Consider the following 21,696-nt stretch of genomic DNA (forward strand, 5'->3'; position numbering starts at 1 on the left):
GAATGGCTCCCCAGTCCAGTATTCTTGCCTGGAGAATTCCATGGACAGAGGAGCATGGAGGGCTATAGTCCATGGGTGTGCAAAGAATCGGACACAGCTGAGTTTCACAGGGCTACACCAAAACAGATGACAAGAAATTGTTAAAAGTGAAAGAAAGAACTTTGAAAGCAGGAAGAGAAGAGACAAAAGTTACATGAACGGGAAATCCAATAAGTCTGTATGTGGATTTCACACCAGAAACTTTCAGGTCAGGAGAAAATGGAATGATATATTGAAAGGGGGAAAAAAATTGTCACTTAAGAATTGTATTCTCAGCAAAGCTGTCCTTCAAAAATGAAGAAAAGATAAAGGTCTTTCCAAATAAACAAAAGATGAATGTGTTTATCACTACTAGACTAACGTTACAAAAATTTCTAAACATTTTTAAAATGGAAGCATAAGATGATAATTAGTATCATAAAAATATAAGAAGTAGCATAAAGCTCACTGGTAATGCTAAATATAGAGTCAAAGTTAGATTTTTAAATATGGTAACAGTTGTGTGCAATTCATTTACAACTCTATTTTAAAAAAACAAAACAGTAAAAATAGTGATAATTTCCACAATCTGTTATTGGATACACAGTGTAAAATATGTAAACTATAACAGCAATAACAAAAAATATATTGGGAGAGAAGTAAAAGAAAAGTAAAGTAAAGTAAGAGAAGTAAAAGTGGAAAGTTTAGAAATACTATTCAAGTTGAGCTGTTGTCAGTTTAAATAGGGTATTATAAGACAGTTTATGTATGCCTGATGGTAACCACAAAATTAAAATCTGTAGGAAAACATGGTAAAGAATGCAAAGCATAATGATGCCAAAAAATCATTAAGGCACAAAGTAATGAGCAAGAAATGAAGAATGATAAATCTTCAAAACAGCCAAAACAATGAACAAAATTACAATAGTAAGCCCTTACCTATTAATTACTATTATAAATGTAAATAGATTAAGAAATAGAAATATAAAATCTGTTTTCTCCAATCAGAAAACATAGAATAGATGAATGGATTAAACGAAAATCCAACAATATGCTATGTACAAAATATTCTTGAAGACCCACATGTACTGAGAATGAAATACTGAAAAATATATTTAAAGCAAATTGTAAGCTGTACTTTTATCAAACAAAATAGACTTTAAACATGGCAAAACAAGAAAAAGAAGGTCATTATATAATGATAGGCTGATCCATCAAGAACATATAACAATTATAAATATTTATGAAACTGATATTAGATCACTTAAAATGGCAAAACCTAACAGATCAAACAGATTAAAGATCAAAGAATTGTAAAAGGCTACTATGAAGAAATTTCACAACCTAGATAAAATGAAATTCTCAGAATCATATAATTTACCAAGACTGATTAGAAAGATATAGAAAATATCAATAGATGAAATGTTCTTAAGGATATTGAACCCGTAATCAAAAATCTTCCAAGAAAGGGAAATCCAGGACCAGAAGTACTTGGTAATTTTAACCAAACACTTAAAGAAGAATTAAGGCAATCCTTCTGAAATTCTTCCCAAAAGTTGAAGAGTTGGGAACATTTCCAAACTCATTTTACAAATCCACTATCACACTGATAATAAAGCCAAAGAAGGATCATAAAAGAAAGAAGCTGCTTAATAATATCCTTGGTGAATATAGATGCAAAAATCCTCAATAAAAAACTAGCAAACAGAATTAAGCAGCATATTTAAAGGATTATTCCCCATGATCAAGTAGAATTGATTCTTATGATGCAAGGAGGATGCAACATACATAAATCATACAATGTGATACATTACTTTCATAAAATTAAATTTTAAAATTATATGATCATCTCAATTGACAAAACATATTTGACAAAATTAAACAATTGTTCATTGTAAAAACTCTTAAAAATTAGGTGTAGTAGGAATGTACCTCAACATAATAAAGTCCATATGTTACAAGCTCACAGTTAACATTATATTCAACAATAAAAGTTTGAAACATTATTAAGATCAGGTACAAGTCAAGGATGCCCACTTTCACCATTCCTGTTCAACACAGGACTAACAGTTCCACCAGAAAAAGTCAGGTAAGTAAAAGATACGATCTGGAAAGGAAGTGCAACTGGCTGTATTTGGAGATGACTGATTCTAAAGACTCCACCAAAAACTATTCGATGTAATCAACCAATTTATGGAAGTTGCAGGATACGAAATTAACATACAAAAAGTACAACAGTTTATATGAACTAACAAAAAATTAACTGAAAAAGAACAAAAGCAATTCTATTTACAGTAGCACCAAAAACAACAAAATACTTAAGAATAACTTTAACCAAGGAAGTGAGAAGTTTCTACTCCGAAATTTCTAGACACTCATAAAAGAAATTAAAGATACAAATAAATGGAAATGTATCCCATGTTTGCTGTGACCACTGTGTTCTCTTGATGCAGCTGTTAGCCTTTGCCCTGTTTCAATATCTGCTCCAAGGCCAAACTTGCCTGTCACTCCAGGTATCTCTTGATTTCCTACTGTTTGCATTCCAATTTCCTATGAAAAGGACTTTTTTCTTTTTTTGAGTGTGTGTAACTTCTAGAAGGTCTTATAGGACTTCATAGAACCAGGCAACTTCAGCTTCTTCAGCGTTAGTAGTTTGGGCACAGACTTGGATTACTGTGATGTTGAACAGTTTGGTTTGTAACGAGACAAGATCATTCTGTTGAGATTGCATGCAAGTACTGCATTTTGGACTCTTGTTAACTATGAGGACTACTCCCTTTCTTCTAAGGGATTTTTTACCCACAATACTTATTTGACTTAAACTTGTCCATTCCAATCCATTTTAGTCCACTGATTCCTAAGATGTTGATATTCACTCTTGCTATCCCTTACTTGACCACGTCCAATTTACCTTGATTCATGGACCTAACATTCCAGGTTCCTATATACTATTGATACTTTCAAATTGTGGTGCTGGAGAAGACTCTGGAGATTCTCTTGGACTACAAGGAGATCAAATCAGTCAATTCTAAAGGAAATCAACTCTGAATATGCATTGGAAGGACTGATGCTGAAGCTCCAATACTTTGGCCATCTGATGCAAAGAGCTGATTCATGGGAAAAGACCCCCATGCTAGGAAAGATCGAAGGCAAAAAGAGAAGAGAGTGCCAGATGATCAGATGGTTAGAGAGCATCACTCATTCAGGGGACATGAATCTGAGCAAACTCCAGGAGATAGTGAAAGACAGGGAAGCCTGTCATGCTTCATCCATGAAGTCAAAAATAGTTGGACACAGCTTAGTGACTGAACGATAACAATCCTAATGTTTATAAACTGGTAGAATGAATATTCTTAAAATGCCCATAGTATGCAAAGCTGTTAATAGAATTAATGCAATCTTGATTTGTATTCCAATGGGATTTTCTTACAGAAGTTAACATAAAATCCTAAAATTTGTTTGGAACCAGAAAAGACACTGAATATCCAAATCATTCCTGAGGAAGAAGCACAAAGCTAGAGACATCATACTTCTTGAAATCAAACTATATTAAACAGCTATAATAATCAAAACAGTATTGTACTGGCATAAAAACAGACACGTAGACAAAGGGAAAGAATTGGGAGCCCAGAAATAAACCCATACATATATGGGCAACAGATATTTGACAAGGGGGCAAAGACTACTCAATGGAGAAAAAGAGCTCTTTCAATAAACTGTGCTGAGAAAATTAGATATTCACTTGTAGTAGAAGGAAGCTAGACACCTATCACACCACAAAAATAAACTCAAAATGAATGAAAGAATTAAATGTAAGGCTGAACATCGTAAAATTTCTAGAAGAAAAGAGAGGAAAAAAGCTTTTTTCCATAAATGTTGGCAATGGTTCTTTGGATACGACATCTACAGCATGAGCAATTAAAGAAACAAGCAAACAAAAACAAACAAGTGGGACTACATAGCTCAGTTAGTAAAGAATTTGCCTGCAATGCAGGAGACCCTGGTTCAAATCCTGGGTTGGGAAGATCCTCTGGAGGAGGGATAGGCTCCCCAGTCCAGCATTCTTGGTTTCCCCTCGTGGTTCAGCTGGTAAAGAATCTGCCTATAATGAGAGAGACCTGGGTTCGATCCCTGGGTTGGGAAGATCCCCTGGAGAAGGGAAAGTCTACCCACTCCAGTATTCTAGCTTGGAGAAATCCATGGACTGTATAGTCCATGGGGTCACAAAGAGTTGGACATGGCTGAGCAACTTTCACTTTCACGTAAAACTAAAAATTCTGCATAGTAAAAGAACTGATCAACAAAGTAAAAGTCAACCTACAGAATGTGAAAATAGATTTACAAACCATATATCAGAGAATAGATTAATATCCAAAATAATAAAACTCATATAACCCAGTAACAAGAAAATTAATAATTCTAAATAGACTTCTTTCCCCAAAGAAATTAAATGGTCATGAGGTATATGGAAAGGAGCTCAATATCACTAGTCTTCAAAACCACAATACCATCTCATGCCTGTTAGAATGGATGGCATCAAGGAGACAAGAGATAACAAATATTGGAGAGAATGTGGAAACAAGGGAAGCTTTGTGCACTCTGTGTCAGAATGTATATTTGCTTAGTCACTGAGGGTAACAGTATGGAAGTTCTTTAAAAATTAAAAATAGAATTTCTATATGATCCAGCAATTTCACTTTTGGGTATTTATCTAGAGGAAATGAAGGCACTAACTTGAAAATAGTAGTAGTAGTAGTGTTAGTTGCTCAGTCGTGTCTGGCTCTTTGTGACCCTGTGGACTGTAGTCTGTCAGGCTATTTTGTTCACGTAATTCTCCATGGAATACTGGAGTGGGTTGCCATTCCATTCTCCAGGGGATCTTCCTGACCCAGGGATTGAACCTAGTCTCCTGCTCTGCAGGCAAATTTTTTACCAGCTGAGACACCAGGGATCCAAGATAAATTCTGCTCTTTATCCATTCATCCATCAATGAATACTTAGCTCCTTTACATATTTTGGCTATTACAAATAATTCTATTATTTAGGGGTGCAAATATCTTTTCGAACAAATTTTTGTTTACCTGATGACCATTTATTTTCTTTGTGGAGGAAAAAAGAAAAGTCTACTTAGTTACTTGACTTGTTTTTCAATTAGATTTTTATGCATGTCTTGCACTAGCAGACAGATTCTTTACTATTGTACCATCACTATCTGAAAAATACTGTAAATTATTAATGCTTTTTCCAGGTCTCCATATGCATGCTCTGAGGTGATTGAGTCTCTTGCTCCTTGTAATGAGTCTGTAGCACATATTTTGCAAAGGATTTTGATTATGAGTAGCATCCATTATCATGAGGAGGATTTTGTGTTTTTCTTTAATGCAAAACTAAGGATTGGGGGCAGGAGGAGAAGGGGATGACAGAGGATGACATGGCTGGGTGGCATCACCGACTCGATGGATGTGAGTTTGAGTGAACTCTGGAAGTTGGTGATGGACAGGGAGGCCTGGCGTGCTGCAATTCATGGGGTCACAAGAGTCAGACATGACTGAGTGACTGAACTGAACTGTCCTTTATATGGATCTATGACCTTGGCTTCACTAGAACAGTCTTTAACCATCTGAGTATTTCATTATAGGCTATAATATTTAATGTCTTTATTGCAGGAAATTCCTCAAACCTTATTTTAAATATTCTAAATTTCATAAGGGTATTTTATAGACTGAATCTACTTCATTCTAACAAATTCTGTGTACTGTATATCACAAGGACGATAAACACTATCCGTTATGAACTCCTCTGATCTTCAAGTTGTCCAACATTTCCTTCTTTCATAAATGCATAAATAACTGTCCTTTATAAATGTGAATCCCTTTGTTTGCTTTGTGTATCCCTAAACCTCTTATCTAATCAAGCTATGCTTATTCTCACCCTTTCTTCTGTTGCTTTAATTCTTCATATTTTCCCTTTCCTTCAAACCATAAACATGCTAAAGTAAAACAACAAACCTGTCTCTTGACTCTACTTTTCTTCAAGCTGTTGCCACTGCATTCTTCTCTATTATAAAACTCTACTTTCTCAACTTCCTTTACTCCTAGAAATACTGCTATTTGATTTCTTTCCATCTCATTTAATTTTCTCTTTTTATTTGGTGAATAAATAGCTAAATGTAAAGGTCTCAATTTCCTTGTCAGATCAAATGCCTTTTTTTCAAAACTCCCTTCCATCCCAATTTTTGGTTTTCTTTCTATTACAGTGAACATTCACTTTCAGATTTCCCCAACAGCTGGTTCTTCTTTCTTTTTGACACACAAATGTAGATAGCCCATGCTGCTGCTGCTGCTAAGTCGCTTCAGTCATGTCTGACTCTGTGAAACCCCATAGACGGTAGCCCACCAGGCTCCTCTGTCCCTGGGATTCTCCAGGCAAGAATACTGGAGTGGGTTGTGATTTCCTTCTCAAATGCACGAAAGTGAAAAGTGAAGGTAAAGTTGCTCAGTCATGCCCGACTCTTAGCGACCCCATGGACTGTAGCCTACCAGGCTCCTCCATCCATAGGATTTTCCAGGCAAGAGTACTGGAGTGGGTTGCCATTGCCTTCTCCCATAGAGTTCCATTATTATTATTTTTTTTAAGTGTTGAGTCTTAGTTGTGGCATAAGGGATCATTTATTTTTCATGAATGTGGGATCTAGTTCCCTGACCAGGGATCAAACCTAGCCCCCTTCATTGGGAGCAGGGAGTCTTAGCCACTGGAACACCAGGAAAGACCAAAGCTCCATTCTAGACATTTTTTTTCTTCCTATGGTTTCCAGACTCTACACATAGAGTGCACATACTCCCATATACATCTCAATCGTGGTAACTTCACTTTTACCAGCATTATACATTTTGTTTCTAAATGTAATTACCATAAAAAGTTTATGGGTTAGAAACAAAAGTACACCACCACCTAGATGATTTCATCCGTTTTCATCAGTTTAAATGCAGCAACTGGAAAACTCGCAACTTTTCTCTCATGTTTATGCATTAGATAAGTAATTGAATAAATAAAACCTATTAAATCAAATCCAAATTCACCATATTCTTTCACTTTAGTATTTGGGCTATTCCATGACAGTTTAGAAAGCCAAGTGACAAAGAATTGGTGCTTTTGAACTATGGTGTTGGAGAAGACTATTAAGAGTCCCTTGGACAGCAAAGAGATCAAACCTGTCAGTCCTAAAGGAAAATAGTTCAAATAATCATTGGAAGGACTGATGCTGAAGCTGAAACTCTAATCCTTTGGCCACCTAATTCAAAGAACTGACTCATTGGAAAAGACCCTGATGCTGAGAAAGATCGAAGGCAGGAGGAAGGGGAAGACAGAGGAGGAGACGGTTAGATGGCATTACCCACTCGGTGAACATGAATTTGAGCAGGCTCTTAGTCATGTATAGGGAAGCTTGGTGTGCTGCAGTACATGGAGTCACAAAGAGTCAGAGAGGATTGAGCAACTGAACTGACCTGATGATAGTTTATTTCTCTCTCCCTATTTTTTCCTGCAGGGTATGTTTCAGCAATATGTGAACCATGAACTTCCAGATGCTCAGGCTAGTTTTAGAAAAGGCAGAGGGACCAGATATTAAATTGCCAACATCTGCTAGATCATCAAGAAAGCAAGAGAGTTTCAGGAAAACATTGATTCCTGTTTTACTCACTATGCCAAAGCCTTTGATTCTGTGGATCACAATAAACTGTGGAAAATTCTGAAAGAGATGGGAATACCAGACCATATGACCTGCCTCTTGTTAAAACCTGTATGCAGGTCAGGAAGCAACAGTTAGAACTGGACATGGAACAACAGACTGGTTCCAAATAGGAAAACGAATATGTCAAGGTGGTATATTGTCACTCTGCTTATTTAACTTTTATGCAGAGTACATCATAAGGAATGCTGAGCTGGAGGAAGCACAAGCTGGAATCAAGACTGCTGGGAGAAATATCAATAACCTCAGATATGCAGATGACACCACCCTTACGGCAGAAAGTGAAGAGGAACTAAAAAGCCTCTTGCTGAAAGTGAAAGAGAAGAGTGAAAAAGTTGGCTTAAAGCTCAACATTCAGAAAACTAAGATCACGGCATCTAGTCCCATCACTTCATGGTAACTAGATGAGGAAACAGTGAAAACAGTGTCAGACTTTATTTTGGGGGGCTCCAAAATCACTGCAGATGGTGACTGCAGCTATGAAATTAAAAGACGCTTACTCCTTGGAAGGAAAGTCAAGACCAATCTAGACAGCATATTAAAAAGCAGAGACATTACTTTGCCAACAAAGGTCTGTCTAGTCAAGGCTATGGTTTTTCTAGTGTCATGTATGGATGTGAAAGTTGGACTAGGAAGAAAGCTGAGCACCGAAGAATTGATGCTTTTGAACTGTGGTGTTGGAGAAGACTCTTGAGAGTCCCTTGGACTGCAAGGAGAACCAACCAGTCCATCCTAAAGGAGGTCATTCCTGGGTGTCATTCATGATGCGAGCTGAATTCAATTGGACTGATGTGGAGTGATCGTTGGAAGTGGGGGGGGGGGGGGGGGGGGGGGGGTGGTCATTCAATGGACATGAGTTGGGTGGGCTCCAGGAGTTGATGTTGGACAGGGAGGCCTGGCGTGCTGCAGCTCATGGGGTCGCAAAGAGTCGTATATGATTGAGTGACTGAACTGAACTGAACTGAACTGATGTTTCAGCCCATCCACAAGGCTGGACACAGGATGATTAGATACTGTAAACTTAATGGTATATGGCCGAGACAGGAATGAGAAGCAGTAAAGAGTGAAGGGGATGGTGGTGATGTAGTAGGCTAAACAAGCACATCTGCAGGTCAGATGCTGCTCACTGATCTCCTGTATTTAGCCACTGTGACAGCAGTCAGCATTTGCAGTACTGGGCCTCTGTCACCATATTTGGTGTGAAAACTCTCATTATGGCTAGTAGCAGGTATCCAAAAATGTTTGACAACTTAGTGAACAAATTGAGAAATTGTGAAATTGAATTGAGGACCATCTACACATTGTAAATGGTTTATCTAGATTTCAATATGGAATGATACTCAGGTAAAGACACAGACAAGCATGATAATCACCAAATTTCTGTTTCCTTATCTTCTCTTGAGAGCTTTTTCTTAAATCCCTATATATACACACACTGTGTTTTAAGCAAATACACAGCATTTTTTCAAAGGAAATGACAGTGAAACCACTCTTTCATTAGCTGATATCAGGTACGGTTACAGTCAGAAAAACAAAGCTCAGTTTCAAAGGTAAATTTTTGTTTGCTCAAAGTAAATTATTTCTTCCAGAATATAAGAAGGCAGACCATAAGTTAACATTAGTAATGTTCTAGACAATGGTAATTTATTAATATGAGACACTTCTAATAGAGCATATGTTTTTAACACTATCTTCTTCTAGGATTAGGCACAATATTAACTTTTAATCATGTTATGAGAAGCCTGCCAAGTATATACCAGATTCAATTTCTTCCCATTAGAAAAGTAAAGTGCAAATCAAAATAATATACTTGATGTTAGTAATTCTAATATTTTGCATTATGCTATTGTATCACAGATATATACTTCAAAATCATTAAATCTTTAAACAAAATTCTGATTTTACTTGCTCATATTATATTGGCTCTTTTATTGAAGAGAGGCTGGAGATGAGGATGTTGGAGACCTCTGCAGGCAAGTCTTCATGAACCAGAGTGCCTAGAAAATAAAATAAAATCAGCAAAAGGTCAATTTCAAAGCCCAAGGATGGGTAGAGGGGAGAAAAAGGATACTAAAAACTAAGAAGAAAACATGAAAGGATCATGTACAAACGTTCCAAAACTCAATGATATACCATGAAGGAGACAACAAGGAAATTGAGAGTTTAAAGAAGGAAGGAGTAAATATCAAGTAAAATACAGGAGATATTTGAGGTCCCATAAAATAAGAGCTTAAAACTTTTTTTCCCCTGGTATGTAGGACATGAATAACTTTCAGAAAATAAAATGTACTGAGTGACTTCAGAAAGTAAATGTGTTAGAAGGGAAACAGAGGCCTGTTTTCAATGGATCATAGAAAATGTAGAAAGAAAAGCTTTTTGTTTTTTTGTTTGTTTGGTTGTTTAGTGTAGAAAGAGGTATCTAAGAACATTATATTGAAATAATTTGTTGAAGTTTCTAACTCCTTCACTGTCAGCTTGTCAAAGGTAAAAGACATTTTCTTTTCTTTTCACCTTGCATTAGAGTTGAGTATTCAGTCTTTAATGAGTTTTTTGTGAATATTAAGGAAAGGAGAAAGGTATGCATGGCTAAAATTATATAGATGAAAATCTGTTGATTATCAATCAGAAGGAAAACTAAATGACACTTATTATCTTTTAGCTTGTGGTGTCTTTATTTATTTATTTATTTTTTTGCTTTTAATATAACAGGATCAACTAGTATTACCAACTATAGGCATATTTATAATACATAAGTCTCCTAGGAATATCTTTGCTTCTACTCTCTTTATTAGCTTAAAAAAAAAAAGAGAGATAATTAAAATGCTTCCACCTGAAATTTCCCCCAATATCAGCACCACTAAATATAAAGCAAATGCTTGTCTATAACAAAACATTAGTAAAAGCTTTCAAAGTTTTGGGCCATTTTTTTTTCTACATTATATTAGGTGCCTGCCACATACTATGTATTTTTAAATAAATACTATACATTTTTATTTAAATAAATGAAATTTAAATGAATTTAAATGATCTTGCTACATGACCTTCATCTGACCATCTGGCTCAATCACAGCTCTTTACAATTTAAATTTAAATTATTTTGTAACTGGATTGAACATGAAACTTAGAAGCCCTAACTTTAAGGTATAATATGTTACTCATCATGCTGTTTTTTTTTTTTTCCTAAGATCATATGAAGAGGAAAGAGGAAGAGGAGGAGGATGAAGAAGAAATGATAGCATTTTCAACAGTCAAAAACAAAGAGCCCATTGTCATATAGTCTGGCAGTAGGAACATTCGATCACCACTTACAGGTAAGGCATGCTCTGTACCAAGTCCCAGCTACTGACAACTATACCAGCAGAAAGTAACCTATAAGCTGTGAATAGTGCTATATATGATAATCTTCTAAAGACAAATTTGTTAGGCCCCAGAATCCTTATAGCTCTCATGAGACCTGGCTGAAGTAGATTGGAAGAGGTCACTCATTGTAATCCATTAATGTTTATGGATACCACAGTAGCCTCTTAGCTGCACTTTCTTGTTACATCCTTAGTCTATAATCTATTTTTCTCCTAGAAACCAGAGTGATTTTTTTTTTTTAATGAACCTGTCATAACAGCATTTCCTTGTGTAAAACCCTTTGCATCTTAGATAGAGGAAAAATTTCCAGGTGTTGCCTATCTCTTGAAGTCCAAGACCATCCCCATGGAAAAGAAATGCAAAAAAGCAAAATGGCTGTCTGGGGAGGCCTTACAAATAGCTGTGAAAAGAAGAGAGGTGAAAAGCAAAGGAGAAAAGGAAAGATATAAGCATCTGAATGCAGAGTTCCAAAGAATAGCAAGAAGGGATAAGAAAGCCTTCTTCAGTGATCAGTGCAAAGATACAGAGGAAAACAACAGAATGGGAAAGATTAGAGATCTCTTCAAGAAAATTAGAGATACCAAGGGAATATTTTATGCAAAGATGGGCTAAATAAAGGACAGAAATGGTCTGGACCTGGCAGAAGCAGAAGATATTAAGAACAGGTGGCAAGAATACACAAAAGAACTGTACAAAAAAGATCTTCACGACCCAGATAATCATGATGATGTGATCACTAATCTAGAGCCAGACATCCTGGAATGTGAAGTCAAGTGGGCCTTAGAAAGCATCACTACAAACAAAGCTAGTGGAGGTGATGGAATTCCAGTTGAGCTGTTTCAAATCCTGAAAGATGATGCTGTGAAAGTGCTACACTCAATATGCCAGCAAATTTGGAAAATTCAGCAGTGGCCACAGGACTGGAAAAGGTCAGTTTCCATTCCAATCTCAAAGAAAGGCAGTGCCAAAGAATGCTCAAACTGTCACACAATTGCACTCACATGCTAGTAAAGTAATGCTCAAAATTCTCCAGGCCAGGCTTCATCAATACATGAACCGTGAACTCCCTGATGTTCAAGCTGATTTTAGAAAAGGCAGAGGAACCAGAGATCAAATTGCCAACATATGCTGGATCATGGAAAAAGCAAGAGAGTTCCAGAAAAACATCTATTTCTGCTTGATTGACTATACCACAGCCTTTGACTGTGTGGATCACAATAACCTGTGGAAAATTCTGAAAAAGATAGGAATACCAGACCACCTAACCTGCCTCTTGAGAAATCTGTATGCAGGCCACGAAGCAACAGTTAGAACTGGACATGGAACAACAGACTGGTTCCAAATAGGAAGAGGAGGACGTCAAGGCTGTATATTGTCACCCTGCTTACTTAACTTATATACAGAGTACATCGTGAGAAATGCTGGATTGGAAGATACACAAGCTGGAATCAAGATTGTCGGGAGAAATATCAATAACCTCAGTTATGCAGATGACACCACCCTTATGGCAGAGAGTGAAGAGGAACTAAAAAGCCTCTTGATGAAAGTGAAAGAGGAAAGTGAAAAAGTTGGCTTAAAGCTCAACATTCAGAAAACGAAAATCATGGCATCCGGTCCCATCACTTCATGGGAAATAGATGGGAAAACAGTAGAAACAGTGTCAGACTTTACTTTTTTGGGCTCCAAAATCACTGCAGATGGCGACTGCAGCCATGAAATTAAAAGACACTTACTCCTTGGAAGGAAAGTTATGACCAACCTAGACAGCATATTAAAAAGCAGAGAGATTACTTTACCAACAAAGGTCCATCTAGTCAAGGCTATGGTTTTTCCTGTGGTCATGTATGGATGTGAGAATTGGACTGTGAAGAAGGCTGAGAGCCAAAGAATTGATGCGTTTGAAGTGTGGTGTTGCAGAAGACTGTTGAGAGTCCCTTGGACTGCAAGGAGATCCAACCAGTCCATTCTGAAGGAGATCAGCCCTGGGATTTCTTTGGAAGGAACGATGTTAAAGCTGAAGCTCCAGTACTTTGGCCACCTCATGCGAAGAGCTGACTCATTGGCAAAGACTCTGATGCTGGGAGGGATTGGGGGCAGGAGAAGAAGGGGACGACAGAGGATGAGATGGCTGGATGGCATCATGGACTTGATGGACATGAGTCTGAGTGAACTCCGGGAGATGGTGATGAACAGGGAGGTCTGGCGTACTGTGATTCATGGGGTCTCAAAGAGTCAGACACGACTGAGCATCTGAACTGAGCTGAAGTCCTACTGGCTTAGTTCTAGGCTCCCAAAGTACTGATTCCCAGCTTGTTTCAGGCACTGATCCTTTTCTTTCATTATTTGAATTAGCTAAATTCTTTCTCCTTCTATCTGAAAGTCATATCCAATATTTGCAAAATTGATTCATTCCTAGTACTCATATATTAAAGATGCTTTTTAACTATCTAGTCTAAACCTGTCACATTCTTTCATCATTTGAATAATTTTCTGCCAAATAATCACTATCAGGTGATGCTTTTTATGTTTACTGTGTGTTTTCTTCCTCACAGTACAAGCGATGATAATGGAAAAATTGTTTTTCTTGTCCACTGATGCATCCTCAATGAGAACAAAGAATGACACCAAATGAGCATTTAACAAAGATACACAGAGTGAAGGAGCCCCATGTATAATTCACTTACACTTAGACAGTGGGATAGTGTAGCAAATAAATATAGGCATTCAGGTTCAAGATAGTGAGGTAGGAACTTAAACTCACATCCTCCCACTTACTCTAAATATACAGCTATGCATAAACAATTTACTCTGAAAGAGAACTAAAAACTAAGTGATTCCTACATATTGGAAAAACAAGAAGAAAATCCACATTAAAACAGATAGGAAGGCTGAGAGAATCTTGCTATTAACCCCACTTTCAGTCATTGATCCACAGTCAGAAGGGAACTCCCAAACCCAAAGTTCTCCTTGAGGAGTGAAGGGTTTAAACCTCACATCAGGTACCCTAAATTTTAGGATCTACACCTAAGGGAGGAGCCCCAAAACATCTATCTTTGAAAGATGGCAGGGCCTGAGTCCACAAGACTAACAAGGCTGCAGTGAGCTAAGAAAACATTTTTAGAGTTCGTGCATGTGTTTCTACCCTCACAGGGACCATTGCAGAGGTAGATAACTGAAAAGCACCCAGACTTTCTGTTAATAAGGTTTATGTGCTTATCTCAAAGCACTGGCCTGAGGGGCAGGCATCTAATTTAATACACATGTAGAGGCCTACTGAAATACACTCTGGGGATGAATGCTAACTGGCATCATCTTTGTGATATTTTGCCTTGCTCCAGATTGCCAGTATATCCTAGAAAGGAGCTTATACTCACTGCTGGTGTCCTGACTTCTGTGGTTGACACCCACAGGACAACACTAGATCTCCTGACTCTAATGGCCAGTGGAATTAATTCTTGTGAATCTCACAGAAAAGTATCAAACAGAGAAAGAGTTTTAAATCAGGTACTACTCCCCAGGGCAAAGCAGAGAAGCAATAGATTGAGGTTACAGTCTCTTTATGAAGAGGCCTATTAGCTCATCTTCAAAGCTGTGGCCTGAGGGTCAGGCTGCTAATTAAACATGTATCTAGTGGCTAGTTGTGATCCCCTCCAGACTTGCAGGGTGGGTGCTATCTTCACACGCACTGTCTCTCTGCACACTGCAGAGACCCAAAACCTCCTGGAGGGAAGACTGTGCATGTTCTGGTGCCCCAGATTTTACATCTGGCATCCTGGCTTTTGTGGCTGCTGCTGAGGGGATCCTGCTAGATCACCTGACTCTAGTGGCTAGTGAAACTTGCATTCCTGGATCCCATGGGACTGTAACATGGAGAAAGAGTTATATACCAACTACCACTAATAGGACAAAGTTAAAACAGTAGACTAAAATATACCTCTAATTTTTCTGTGAAGAAGTCTATTTGCTCTTTTGTAGTTTTGGTCTGATGGGCAGATTTCTAGTCTGGCACATACCTAAAGGCTTACTAAGGGGTTCTCAAGGGAGGAAGGTCAGTGGATGCTCTCACTGGTATCTCTTAGAAAGGAACTTTTACCCATATGTGACATCCAAATATTTTGCATCTGAAACTCAAGGAATACCTCTAGATAGCCTGGCTCAGGTAGCCAGTGGTACTTACATCTGAGATCCCACAGGACCATATATATGAATATACTTTAAAATCCGTTGCCTGAGGGTCTGACTTTCAATCAGCCTGAATCTAGGTGCTGACTAAGAACCTCCCCAGTGGGATACTGACGTGTTTTGACATGCACTTAACTACAAAGAGCCATTATGAATAAAGTAGGCTGCATGTACAATTTCAGAAGTTTGAGAAATAATCATTTGCTAGGATAAGGTTGAACAAAATTCATCTTCTATCTGTTGCTGCTCCATCAAGACTAGGATATGTAGTTATTTTATCTAATCCCTAGAAACCAACACAGAGAGCCAAACAAAATGAAAAACAGAAGAATATATTCCAAGGAAAGAAGAAGATGAAACCCCAGAAAAGTTTCTTAATGAAATGCAGATAATGAGATTTACCTGACAATAGTTGTGAAGAGGCTCAATAAACTCAGGGGGAAAAAAAAAAAAAAAAAAGAATGAGTAAAGAGAAAACTTCAACAAAGAGATGGAAAGTACCAAATAAAAGTCACAGAATGAAGAATACAATAACTGAACTTAACAAGCTAGATGAAGCAAAAGAAAAAAAAAAAATCAGTGAAAATGAAGACAGAGTAGTGGATCTCAGCCTATCAGAACAAGAGAAAGAAAAAAAGAATGAAAAAAGTGAAAGTAGCTTAAGCATCTATGGCACAGAATCAAATGGAGCAACATTTGTAACACAGGAGTCCTAGAAGAACAAGAAAAGAGAGAAAGTGTATTTGAAGAAATAATAGTTGAAAAATTTTTTAACTTGGGGAGGAATACAAATGTCAAGATCCAGGAAGGCAAGAGAGTTCCAAATAAGAGGAACCCAAAGACATCCACACCAAACACATTATAATTAAAGTGTCAAAATTTAAAGACAAGGAGAGAAACTTAAAAGCAGCTAGAGAAAAAAACTCATTACATACAAGGCAGCAGCCTTAAAACTGTTAGTTTTTAAAGCAGAATCTTTGAAGGCCAGAAGAGAGTGACATGATATTGCTAAACACACACACACACACAAACCCAAAACTGCTAACCCAGAACACTCTGCAAATTGACATTCAGAGTAAGAGAAATAAAGGCGTTTCTAGCCAAACAAAGAAGAAAAGTATCCATTGTCACTAAACCAGCCATATAAGATATGTAAAAGACTTCTTTAAGCTGAAACTAAAGGACACCAATAACAGGAAAACAAATGAACACATAAATCTCCTAGTAAAGGTAAACATATAGTAAAATTCAGAACAATCTAAGGTAAAGGTGATATGCTAATCACTTAGCATAAAAGGTAAAAGACAAATTTAGTAAAGACAACTATACTATAATAATTTGTCAATGGATAGAGACAATAAAAAAAGTGGTCAATTATGGCATCAAAAATGTGAAATGTGGGATGGATAAAAATATACAGTTAATTAACTTACAAATATACATATACACATATACAGTCAATTAATTCATGAGAAAGGATTCAGGAATATACAGTTGGGGAAAAAACAGCCTCTTGCACAAATAGTGTTGGGAAAATGTATAGCCACATGCCAAAGAAACTAAAAGTGGACCAAAATCTTGCACAATACTCCAAAATTAACTCAAAATGAACTGAAGACTAATATAAGATCTAAAACCATAAAACTCCTAGAAAAATTTAGGTGGTGAGATCCTTAATATCTATCTTGATGATTTTTTGGATTTGACACAAAAAGTAACAAAAACTAAAATCAACAAATGGAACTCCATCAAAATAAAAAGCTTCTGAATAGAAATGAAACCATCCACAAAATTAAAAGGCAACTGACTTAATGAAAAACTATAGATCTGATAAGAGGTTAGTATCCAAAATACATAAAGAACTCATACAATTGAACATAAAAAAAATCAGTTGAAAAATGGGGAAAGGGTATAAATTTTCATTTTCTAAAGAGAATATACAGATGGCCAACAGGTACATGAAAGGTTGCCCAACATAATTAATAATCACGGAAATGAAACACACACATACACACACACAAAGAGATATCTCCTTACACCTATTAAAATGCCAATGATCAGAAAACAAAAACACTTGTTGGCCTGGATATGGAGGAAAGGAAACCCTAGTGCACTATGAGAGGAATATAAATTGGAGCATCCACTATGGAAAATAGTTTGAGTGTTCACCAAAATATTAAAAATAGAACTACCATGTGATCCAGCAGTTTCACATCTGAGTATTTATTCAGAGAAAACAAAATTAATCACTTGGACAAATGTATGAACTCCCATGTTTGTTGCAGCATTATTTGCAATAGCCAAGATGTAGAAGGAAACTAAATGCCTGTCGATGGATAAACTGATAAAGAAAATATGGTAAATGCACATATGCACAGGAATATAGTTCAGCTATAGAAAAGAGAAAAATCTTGCCATACGTGACAGCAGAAACAGAACTTAATGACATTATGCTGAATAAAATAAACTAGAGAAAGATTAATACCATATGATCTCACTTAAACATAGAATCTAAAACAAAACAAACCCCAAACCAGGAAACAAACAAAAAAGTGAGCTCAGAGATACAGAGGAACAAGTTAGTAGTAGCCTGATGTGAGGGAGAAGGGGCTATGGATGGGCAAAATGGACGATAAGGTTCACAAAGTACAAACCTCCACTTATAAAATAAATAGGTTATGGGATGATAATGTACAGCATGATTGCTATAGTTAATAACACTGTATTGTGTATTTGAAAGTTGCTAAGAGAGTAGATCTTAAAAGTTCTCATCACAAGAAAAAGTGTTGAAATCATGGTGACAGACGTTAACTGGACTTATGGTGGCAATCATTCTGCAATATATGTAAATATACAATCATTATGTTTTACACCAGAAATTGATATGTTATATGTTAATTATACTGCTAATTTGTTTTAAACAGCAATTAGATACTTTTAAAGAACTAGGCACTGTATTAAACACATGCTTTTAATATCTGAGGAAATCTACATCTATATATTGTTATTCCACATTTAGAGAAGAGGAAACAACCTGTGTAAATTTAACTTGTCCCACAACTGTGAAGCATTGGAGCTGCAATACTCAACGAGGTCTTTCTGAATTTTCACTTGGAATCCTTAGTCTACTAACAGTACACAAACTTACACCACAAAGGAAGATGAAAATTGCGCCAAATATTATTACTGATAAAAAGATGGGAAGCTGTTACAGACTGAATTGTGTCCCTCTGTTATGTACAAGTGCGTTAAGGCTGTATATTGTCACCCTGTTTATTTAACTTACATGCAGAGTACATCATGTGAAATACCTGTTGGATGAATCACAAGATGGAATCAAGGATGCTGGAAGAAATAGCAATAACAAGAGATATGCGCATGATGCAAACTTTATGACAGAAAGCAAAGAGGAACTAAAGAGCTTCTTGATGAAAGTGATCAAGAAGAATGGAAAAGCTGGCTTAAAACTAAACATTCAAAAAGCTAAGATCACGGCATCCAGTTCCATCACTTCATGGCAAATAGATGGGGATACAATGGAAACAGTGACAGACTTTATTTTTTTGGCCTCTAAAATCCCTGCAGCCATGAAATTAAAATACGCTTACTCTAGTTAGTTATGACCAACCTATATAGCATATTAAAAAGCAGAGACATTACTTTGTCAGCAAAGGTCCATCTAGTCAAGGCTATGGTGTTTCCAGTAGTCATGTATGGATGTGAGAGTTGACTATAAAGAAAGCTGAACTCAGAATTGATGCTTTTGAACTGTGATGTTGGAGAAAACTCCTGAGAGTCCCTTGGACTGCAAGGAGATCCAACCAGTCCATCCTAAAGGAGATCAGTTCTGGGTGTTCATTGGAAGGACAGATGTTGAAGCTGAAACTCCAATACTTTGGCCACCTGATACAAAGAGCTGACTCATTTGAAAAGACTCTGATGCTGGGAAAGATCAACTGCAGGAGGAGAAGGGAACGACAGAGGAGAAGATGGTTGGCTGGCATCACTGACTCGATGGACATGGGTTTGGGTGAACTCCGGGAGTTGGTGATGGACAGCAAGGCCTTGAATGCTGTGGTTCATGGGGTCTCAAAAAGTCGGACATTACTGAGCAACTGAACTGAACTGACGGTATTTATATGAAGTTTAAGCATATAAAGTTAAAGTTAAAATGCTATATAAGTTACTGAAGAAGTTTAGGAATAGTAATAATTTTTCTTTGTTTAAAAGATTTCTCTAATAATCATGGAATTAAAAAAAAATACAGTATCATCTTTAAGAAATCTTCCTACAATTGTTCTTCCTATGGCCTCATTTTGCTATCAAATGGGCATTAGTTAATTAATAATTCAATCTGTTAAAGTCAGTTTAAAGTGTAACAGTTCACGAACAACTAAATTAAATTGCATTCAATCAGCAATATGATAGTTTTACTATTTAAAAAACATGAATTTAGAAAGATGGTAACAATAACCCTGTATTCAAGACAGCAAAAGATACACAGATGTATAGAAAAGTCTTTTGGACTCTGTAGGAGAGGGAGAGGGTGGGATGATTTGGGAGAATTGCATTGAAACATGTATAATATCATATATGAAATGAATCGCCAGTCCAGGTTTGATGCATGATACAGGATGCTTGGGGCTGGTGCACTGGGATGAACCACCAGAGGGATGGTACGGGGAGATAGGTGGGAGGGGGGTTCAGGATGGGAAACGTGTACACCCGTGGTGGATTCATATTGATGTATGGCAAAACCAGTATAATCAGTTCAGTTCAGTTCAGTTCAGTCAACTCAGTCGTGTCCAACTCTTTGCAACCCCATGAACTGCAGCACGCCAGGCCTCCCTATCCATCACCAACTCCTGAAGTTCACTCAGACTCACATCCATCGAGTCTGTGATGCCATCCAGCCATCTCATCCTCTGTCATCCCTTTCTCCTCCTGCCCCCAATCCCTCCCAGCCTCAGACCTTTTCCAGTGAGTCAACTCTTCTCATGAGGTGGCCAAAGTTCTGGAGTTTCAGCTTCAGCATCACTCCTTCCAAAGAAATCCCAGGGCTGATCTCCTTCAGAATGGACTGGGTGGATCTCCTTGCAGTGCAAGGGACTCTGAAGAGTCTTCTCCAAGACCACAGTTCAAAAGCATCAATTCTTCAGAACTCAGATTTCTTCACAGTCCAACTCACATAAATACATGACTATTGGAAAAACCATAGCCTTGACTAGACTGAGCTTTGTTGGCAAAGTAATGTCTCTGCTTTTGAATATGCTGTCTAGGTTGGTCATAATTTTCTTCCAAAGAGTAAGCGTCTTTTAATTTCATGGCTGCAGTCACCATCTGCAGTCATTTTGGAGCCCCAAAAAATAAAGTCTGACAGTTTCCACTGTTTCCCCATGTATTTCCCATGAAGAGATGGGACCAGATGCCATGATCTTAGTTGTCTGAATGTTGAGCTTTAGGCCAACTTTTTCACTCTCCTCTTTCACTTTCATCAAGAGGCTTTTTAGTTCCTCTTCACTTCCTGCCATAAGGGTGGTGTCATCTGCATATCTGAGGTTATTGATATTTCTCCCGACAATCTTGATTCCAGCTTGTGTTTCTTCCAGCCCAGCGTTTCTCATGATGTACTCTGCATAGAAGTTAAATAAGCAGGGTGACAATATACAGCCTTGGCATACTCCTTTTCCTATTTGGAACCAGTCCGTGTTCCATGTCCAGTTCTAACTGTTGCTTCCTGACTTGCATACAGGTTTCTCAAGAGGCAGGTGAGGTGGTCTGGTATTCCCATCTCTCTCACAATTTTCCACAGTTTATTGTGATCCACACAGTCAAAGGCTTTGGCATAGTCAAGAAAGCAGAAATAGATGTTTTTCTGGAACTCTCTGCTTTTTCCATGATCCAGTGGAAGTTGGCAATTTGATCTCTGGTTCTTCTGCCTTTTCTAAAACCAGCTTGAATATTGTAAAGTAATTAGCCTACAATTAAAATAAATAAATTTATATTTCAAAAAACACTAAAAAAATAAGTGATTGGTTCTCTTCCAAGAAAACATTTCATTTCTCATTACTAAGGTTAAATTTCAACAAACAGTTACACAATTCTTTGAAAAGGCAAAGGCTGATCTATACCTTCAAATGATTTTTTCATTCCCTAAACTATTATTAAAAATATATTCCAAACCAGGTCACAGTCTCCATTCCTGTCTAATAGGATATACTTTGATAAAATTCTATATCAAAGCAGAACTATCTTGACATGATGTAAAAATTTTTCAGTGAAAATGAACTTTGCTCTCTTAATTTTTAGTAAAATCTATAATATTGTGGTATATAACCCACTGAACTCAAGAGAAACTTTTTAGCAAAATAACATTTTATTATGTTTTC

The sequence above is a fragment of the Capra hircus genome, chromosome 1 (genome assembly GCF_001704415.2).
Source record: "Capra hircus breed San Clemente chromosome 1, ASM170441v1, whole genome shotgun sequence".
NCBI lineage: Eukaryota > Metazoa > Chordata > Mammalia > Artiodactyla > Bovidae > Capra > Capra hircus.